The sequence below is a fragment of the Lygodium microphyllum genome, chromosome 22 (genome assembly GCF_053477565.2).
Source record: "Lygodium microphyllum isolate KBCC chromosome 22, Lygodium_microphyllum_v1.1.10, whole genome shotgun sequence".
Classification (NCBI taxonomy): Eukaryota; Viridiplantae; Streptophyta; class Polypodiopsida; order Schizaeales; family Lygodiaceae; genus Lygodium; species Lygodium microphyllum.
The window spans coordinates 23934732-23943203 of record NC_141156.1 but is presented as its reverse complement, the minus strand read 5'-3'; positions in this window follow the sequence as shown (position 1 = coordinate 23943203).

The following is an 8472-nucleotide window of genomic DNA, read 5'->3' as shown; positions in this document are numbered from 1 at the left end:
TCCAAGTGATAAAGCTTGTGACTAGGAATCTTGTGACTCCAAGTGATAAAGCTTCGCATTGTTTCTATTGCGAGGAGCAAGGTTGTTTCAAAAGGTAATTTCCAAAGCACCCTAAACACCAATGCTCCAAGTGCCACAACATTGGACATAACTACATCAATTGTCCCAACAAGACTCAAGGAGAACCTGAACTTACGAGGAATGAAACTGTACAAGCTCCAGTGATTCAGGATATATCAGATACCTAGGAAAAACCTAGAAGATATTCATGAGATGCAATTACAATATACTTTTTTTTATATTAATCACATCTCGGTTATACCTTATACAATAAGTTTTTGTTTCAAAAGATTGTAAGGATTCAGAGTAGCATAGTGAAGACATGGTGGGTCCTAACCCACATGCCTTAACCCCCATTAGTACTTGTCTTCCTCAGTTTATTCCAAGATGAGGACATCTCGAGTTTTCTAAGGGGGCGAGGATGTAATTTCCCACCTACATGGGAATGAGCTTCTTCCCCCCCTTAATAACTAAGCATTAGTGAATTTTTTTTTTCCCTCCCCCACTGTTGTTGATAGGTGGTGCCGGGGGGAATGGGAAAGGAGGTAGGAGAAGATGGAACTATCAGTAAGATGGCGTGGAGGGGAGGAAGACCTTTGATGATGAGAGAGGAGGAAGTTGACGACATGGTAGGGGGAGGAAGAAAATGACATAGAGGAGATGAAAACAATGCTAAGGATGAAGCAAAATAAGATTTTGAGGAGGGGGGCCAAAGGCCTACCACCTCCGGTCTAGAGCAAAGCCGCCATGTAGCCAACAGGTGGTGGGTGGGAAAAACCATGCCACCACTCCAATTTGTGCTCCAATAACACCCCCCTTACCGCCTATAAACCCCCCTCCTTAATTGAAGACAACAGACCGCCTTACTTGCACCAGGAAAAAGAAAGGGGAGAGAGAGAGTGATAGAGAGGGAAAGAGACAAAGGGAGAGAGGGCGTTACAAGGAGGGAGTGAGCGGGAAAGAGAGAGAGAGAGAGAGAGAGAGAGAGAAAGAGGAAGAGAAAGAAGAGAGGTGAGAAGAGAGAGAAGAAGAAGAAGAAGAAGAAGAAGAAGAAGAAGAAGAGAGGTGAGAAGAGAGAGAAGTAGAAGAAGAAGAAGAAGAAGAAGAAGAAGAGAGGTGAGAAGAGAGAGAAGTAGAAGAAGAAGAAGAAGAGAGGTGAGAAGGGGGAAAAGAAGAAGAAGAAGAAGAAGAAGAGGGAGAGAGAGAGAAAGAAGAAGAAGAGGGAAGGCGAGAGAGAGAGAGAGAGAGGGAGGGAGAGAGACTCTTTCTCTTTCCCTCCTTAGAGGATGGCCACATGCGCCTACTCCCCTTTTCTAGGAAATTATCCCCCCCACCATAGTTTGTTTCTCTTCCCAAATTCCACCTACTAATCAAGAAAAAAAGGATGGAAGGCTTGTGTGATTCAGGTCCATGGAAGATGAAGATGGGGAACGGCCCCCAAGTGGAAGATGTCACATGCGAATGGTAATCCCGCAACAACGACGTTAAGGGAGGACATCAGTGGCCATCCAACAACGGTACCAGTTGTAAGAAATGTATTTCTAAATAAATAGATGCTTGTTTTGATTCCCACATGAAGTACATTAGATACCGCAGGAGAATTAGGTCATGCAAAGGGATAGGTTTCATCTCATACATTCCATAGATAAAGTTGCAAAGTGCAGTAATCAAGGGGATTTAATTGTATCTAAATGCTATGTGACAAACTCACACATAGCATAATAGCATTCCAAGGTATTTTACCACACTAAAAGTACGTTGACCTTGCACGCTTGACAAATTGCATGGTAAGTAACCTAACCTAGAGGAATTTCAATCTCAAAACTCTAGTGCATAGCTAACACAAACAACGATCATAAGGATTAGATCTGAGACACCTTGAGATCCGTCCCATAACGACTATGTTATTAATCCTATTCGGGGCTAGGCTAGATACAACAACCTTAGGGCAAGCGAAGAGCGCAAGGACTAGGAAACCCTAGGTCAAAGGAAAGACCGATGCTTTTGTACTTGTTGGGAAAAAGGTCGGGTTGTCGATCGAAGTAAGTGCTCAATAGAATTTACATTCTTGCATTGTTGTATGAGATCTTGGCATGTGTCTTAGGCGACATGTTAAGTAAATTTTGCATGGAACTGCTTAGATCCCAAGGGGGAGAGTGAGTATGCAATGGAAGGATTATCACGACTATTCTTGCAATATTGGAAAGGAATACCATTGTTTGTTGGTTGATGAAATAACTTCCTAAATGCTCTTGCATTAAATTCACTGTTGGGATGTGATTGGATGATTATTCCAAGTGCTTTTGTTTGATGGTAAATGCATGGCAGGGGTTAGGATGACAAGTTGCCATGGAAAAATAAAGGAATGTTTTCTTGGAAGATGATATTAGGCTGATTGCCTAGATTGTGCTTGATTCTTAATTGGATTAATTAAGACCCACGATGCTAGAATGGTGTTAGGAAGCCTTAACCACTAGGAATCAAGATTTTAGGTCGATCCTAATGGGTTCGGCCGCAAATGTTCCATCGCAAGGTGGACTTAGAAAACCCTAGGTGACAAACCTCGAAACATTCCATGAGAGTTCCCCGCAATGACACTTAGATTCATTTCTCAATGGACCGCTAAAACGTGGCTGGACAGCTGATAGGCAGGCACATTACAAAAGGGGAGAAAATGGGTGGTAGGGTATAACCATGCCATCCTTCTAGCCAGATGTGCTAAGAAATATATCATTAACTCATATATAAGTTGAGCATATAATAGTTGTCCAAAACATGCATCATGAGATGCTAGTAGAAGAAAAGTATTTGTTGATTCAATTTCTAAATAAGTACAATATTGTCAAATAGTCACTCCATGTAGTGATGACTGACGGGGCATGCAACCACATAAATCCAAATGAACAAGAGCCAAACTTATAGTCTAGGGGGAAAGATATTAGAAAATGGTAAGCATTTCCAATTCTTTCAAAGACATGTGTCCAAGGCACCAATGCTAAAGAGATACATGTGGAACCACAACCACAGCGAAAACATGGTCAATTTACCTTAATAAAAGCTAAGAATACAAGATACTAGACTTAGTACCACATGCAATAATAGGATTTTTACGAGATATCTTCCATGAGAGATTACCAAAAGAGAAAAGATAACCTATATCATGCAAGGTGCCAGCTATTGGTGGCTAAGATAAGGCTCATTGTGAGAGGTGATACATGACAAACATCATGAAGAGTGAATATGCTTCTTAAACCAAAATACAAACACATATCACCAATATTGATGATCTCTTATGCCACATCATTACCCAAACAGAGAGATCTAGTAATATTATGATAGGAGTAAAACCATTCTCTATGAGACGTCACATAAAAGGAAACCCCTAAATCTATTAGCCAACACTAGGTATATCCTTACAAAGAATTAATTAGTTGTGAAACATCCAAAGAAGAAGCTGCCAAGATAAGATCATTAGATATATCATCTGTACTACATTAATATCCTCAATTTTGATACTAAACTTACTAGGCACAATGTTATGATCATATTCTTGTCCTACACTTTATCATTTCCCTTTTCCTTGCACTTGTATTCATACATTCTATGGCATTGTTGCCAAATACAACATGCTTTCCTAGAATAATGACAAGTAAGACTAGACTTATCATCTACCACCATCAAGCACACCAACAAGTTGAAGAGCTAGTGGAGATGATGACAAAATCAAGAAGATAAAGAGCTTGACCTTCCCTCAGTCCCTTGCTCAACACACCTCTCACTCTCTCCCTCTCAATCACTCTCAACACAATGGTAGCAAGATGATAGAATGGAAAACTTGAGTAGTCACACTGATAGAGCTTCCATAGCATGGATGTGCCAAAAGGGTGAATACAATTGAGACTTTCCACCCTTATATAGACCAAGAATAAGGGTTAGGGTTTGTGTTTTTCTTTTAGGGTTTGTGTCCATTTTGTGTTTAGGGTTTCCACAATTGTGAATTCGGGTTTGCAACCTCTCTTGGGCATCCTACCCACTTGGCTCTAGGCTGGTCAATCCTTGAAGCATGCTTCAACCTTAGCCTAAATAGACCAATCCTATGCTAATCTAATCACAAATCCATGTGCGCAACCCATGCAACACTTGCGGGTGCAATAAAAACAACTATGAGAGATCAACACAATTTGCACAGGAGTGGCCAGGGCTCTCACAAAATAATACATCCATGATAATATGATGATGTCCATGAGTAAAAAATAATACACAAGTGCCCAAAATAATATTGTTAGCATTATTTTCCCTCTAGAGTAGTGCCCATCCCATGGCACTCACGTCATAGGTAGCATGTTGTAGCTTGCACCAAAAACACAAAATGCTAGGAATAATCGTGATCAAGTGGTAGTCTTGATGGTGAAGAAAGGGATATTGCATGGTGTCATTGAAGATACACTTGACTAAATGGTCATTGAAGATAAATGGGAGATTACAGAGGATGGGTGATGTAGTGTTGATGTATCAATGATGATGTTTGATCCTCCACAAACTTTTGTACTTGGAAAGTAAGACCTCACGTGTAATCACTTCCTAGAGGGGAAAGTTCTAGTCTTTTTTTGTGGTGCAAAGGACATGTGAAGATGTTGGTTTGGGAGATGTATCAAACTCTAGGCCCTAGCCTGAAGTGTTTTTCCACACTTGAGGACCCAAACTCATGCGTAGTTTATGGTGCAAATATTGATAATGAGTGTGTGTGCATACATGGTCTAATACATAGTTAGAAGATTGCTTCAAGGGTGCTTCTAATGATGTTGGCAGATGAAGCAAGGGATCTTAAGCTGATGAAGAGGATGGGAAGAATTGTCGTTTCTAAGGTAAAAGGGATTGTTGATGAGGAGTATGGAAAAACACCAATGAGAGAGGGATAGGAGCTAGAGAGTGCAATGCAATATACTCTTGAAGCACATGGTTCTCCATTGGACCAACCACTCATGGTAGCTGATGCAATTGTGATATCTAGATTGAAGAACCTTTTCCACCTTGTGTTGGAGTTGAGTTGTAGGTACTATGATGAGATGGAAAAAGTGTACGTGACGCAAGGAGAGAGGTCTAACCAAGGTGAGCCAAGGCTCCCTAGGTATGTCATGACCTTGATGTGCCCCAAGTAAATGTGCATGGAAGTGGAAAAAGGGCTAGGGGTTTAGAGACAGAGCCAACTGAGAAAGCCACTGGAAGAATCCAACTTGAGGACAACTAAGTGAGGTGTAGTGCATATGAGCACATATTTCTTTTTCTCTATTTTCTTCTTTCTCTATTTTTTCTATTTTTTCCTTCTTTTTTTTTGGCAAGTCAAGTAACAAAGGTGATATACAATAAGGAATACTACCTTACAAGGAGAAATGGAAGTATGAGATCAAAAGGTTGAGTGAAAATAATAAAACTTGCCGTAGATCAGAAGGCTGAGTCCAAATAATAAAACTTGGTGCACAAGATGATTGGTGCATTGCAGTGTCTACAATGAAGATTTGAACTTTGAGCCTCATTGAAGCACATTGCTCCATTTTTTATGAAATTGTTGTTGAAGAAGAACCGGAACTTGTTGAAGAAGACTTGTATGCTCTTTGATGAAGCAACTTGCAACTATTCCTAAGGAAGTAGATGGCCACTAGATGTTGTAGCCAAGGTATGTTCTCATTGAAGAAAGAAGAACCTCATAGGACCATGCAACAGATTCAAGGGAAAAAGATAGAAAGAATTATAATCAAAAGTTTCTCCTTTGAATTTCATCATCACACAAGGAGTGAAAGGGTTTGAGCTTATACCTCTAGGAAAAACTAGAATCCAAGTGTAGGTGATGGAAATATTTTGGCATTGACAAATGGAGGTTAAGTAACATCCATGAGTACTTCCAATGAGAGGAAGTATGATTCAGAATGCCACCATGTTGCCAAATCCTTCCAATTTGACCATGCCTATGGTCACATCAGATCACTCTACCAAATGTCTAAAGCCAAATGAGAAATTTTAATATTGTTTCAAAGAATTAGCAGTCAATTCCAAATCAAGTGGTTAGGCCAATGGAATGATAGGTAGACGATCACGGCTATGAGTCAAGTGCCTCGAATGTCCTTAATAAAATTAAGGATATGATGAAGCACCATACTGACATCATCACCAAATAATATAGGAAAATAGTTACTGATGTCAATTTCTTGAAGTAGTAGAATTTGATAAGGACTTGATGCTATAAAGAGGGTGCCCCCTCAAGGTTCACATGTAAGTGGTATGGTGGCAAAAAATTTCCTAGAAATTGCCCAAATATTAAATGTAACATATGCAAAAAGTCTCGCCACTTAGCCAGTACATGTTGGAGAGCAAGATTAGCTCTCTCCAGTAAAAGGAAGTAAACAACAAGGTCTAGTCAACCATTGAGTGCAAGGGAATAATCTACAATACGATGAGGGACCAAAATAATTATTGTGAAGAGGGAAGGCTATCGTAAAGGAGCTACTTAGTGGCATTGGAGCTAGCCTTATTGAAGTTGTACATGTCAATGGCATCAAAGCTTCCAATTTACAGGTCAGTATAAGAGGTCAAAAGGGTAAAGATGGTGACAAAGACAAGGTAAAACCTGTCTAGGTCATTAATCGTGACATGGAAGGTTGATCTCTAAAAGCTATTAATACCAAAGCTAACCCTAAAAAAGATAAGGAATTTTCAAAGAAGAAGGCAAAGCCCAAGAAGGAAGCACCAAGGCATGCTCAAAGACCAAATGAGAGAATGATTTGGCTGGAAAAGAGAGCTATTGCTAACTATCATGAATTCAATCTAGCAAATTCTCTTTGCGAGGTTAAGCCAGATGTAAATCTTGTGCAGTTAATCAATTTATCCCTAGGAGTTTGTAAAGAGTTTAAGAATATTTTTTGCACTAGGTATATTGTGGAGCCCTTGGGTATAGCTCGGGTAGGAGATGATCGGTTTGCTGAGCATGCTGAAAAGCATTGTGCAAGGGTAGAAACGTATGTTGATGGCATATTAATGGAACATGGTATTGTAGATACGTGATCCTTTGCCAAGATTATGAGTTTGGAATTGATGGAGAGGCTAGGGTTGGAAATCCAAAAGGATATCTCCAACTGTCATCACCTTAGGAGATACTATAGAAAAGGGGATCATGGATATGGGAGCAGGGGTTAGTACACTTAGTCATGTAGTCATGAAAACATGGGAAAACCCATCGATGGAAACTTCAAGGTTCAATGTCACCCTAGCAAATGGGATGAAGGTTAGACCCTTTCCAAATGACTGATGAAAGCTTAAGACAACCTAAAGGTTGCATCACTAAAGTCTACATGACTATCATTAATGTGGAATGCATTTTGGACTTTAGGATTATTAGGTTTGCAAGGTGGACGAGCTACCAAGTATTGCTAAGTAGACCATGGATCTTACAAGTGGACTGTTAGGTTGACATACCCATTGGTTGGTTGATCTTTGGTAGAGATGCTAGATGTGTAGTAGTAGATGCCTCAAAGTTAGATACATTATATGATCCATCTACTAGTGAGACGTCATCAAGTAACAAATCCAAAGAGGGGTCCACTACAGAGGATTATCTATTAGGTAACTTTTAATGAACCGATGGAGGCTCAAGAAAGGATAAGGGACGTGGATGTAATTGAGTTGGACCTTGGGATGCCTTTCAACTAAGGGACGGACTATTCTAGGAATTGACAAATTGCTGGAACAGAGAGTGGTGTTAAGTAGTCATTTATAGAAATAAGAAGAATAATTAAATTTGGCATTATGTAGAGATCAGAGAACTTAATAAGCAAACAATTAAGGATTACTATCCATTACCATTCATTGATGAGATTTAAGATCAATTAGCATGTCGAAAAATCTATTCATTTATGGATTGCTTTGTTGGATACAACCAAATGGCTATTGTGCAAAGGAAAATAAGTAAAACACGACATTCATCACTCTCTTTAGTACCTTGTATCATGTGATGGCCTTTGGGTTATGCAATGTTCCCGATTCTTGGCAATGAAAGCCAAGAAGAGTTTTTGTGACATCTCCCTAGAGGAGTTAAAAGTTTTCATCGATGATCTAGAGGCATCTACCATAAGGGATAGATAGTTGATCATTTTAAGAAAATGTTTTAAGTGTTGCAAATAGTTTTGCATTGCTCCTATTAATCAATGAAACTACGTCTTTGGGATGACCTATGGGTTGTTACTAGGCCATGTGGTTAGTTTGGCTGGTATTGTGATTGACCTTGAAAAGATAAAGGTTATAGTTACTATGAGCCCATCAGATACTCCAAAAGAGATACATATCTTTCTATCACATCAATGGGATATTATTGGATATTGATCAATGCATTAGCAAAACAATGTTGCCATTAATGAATCTATT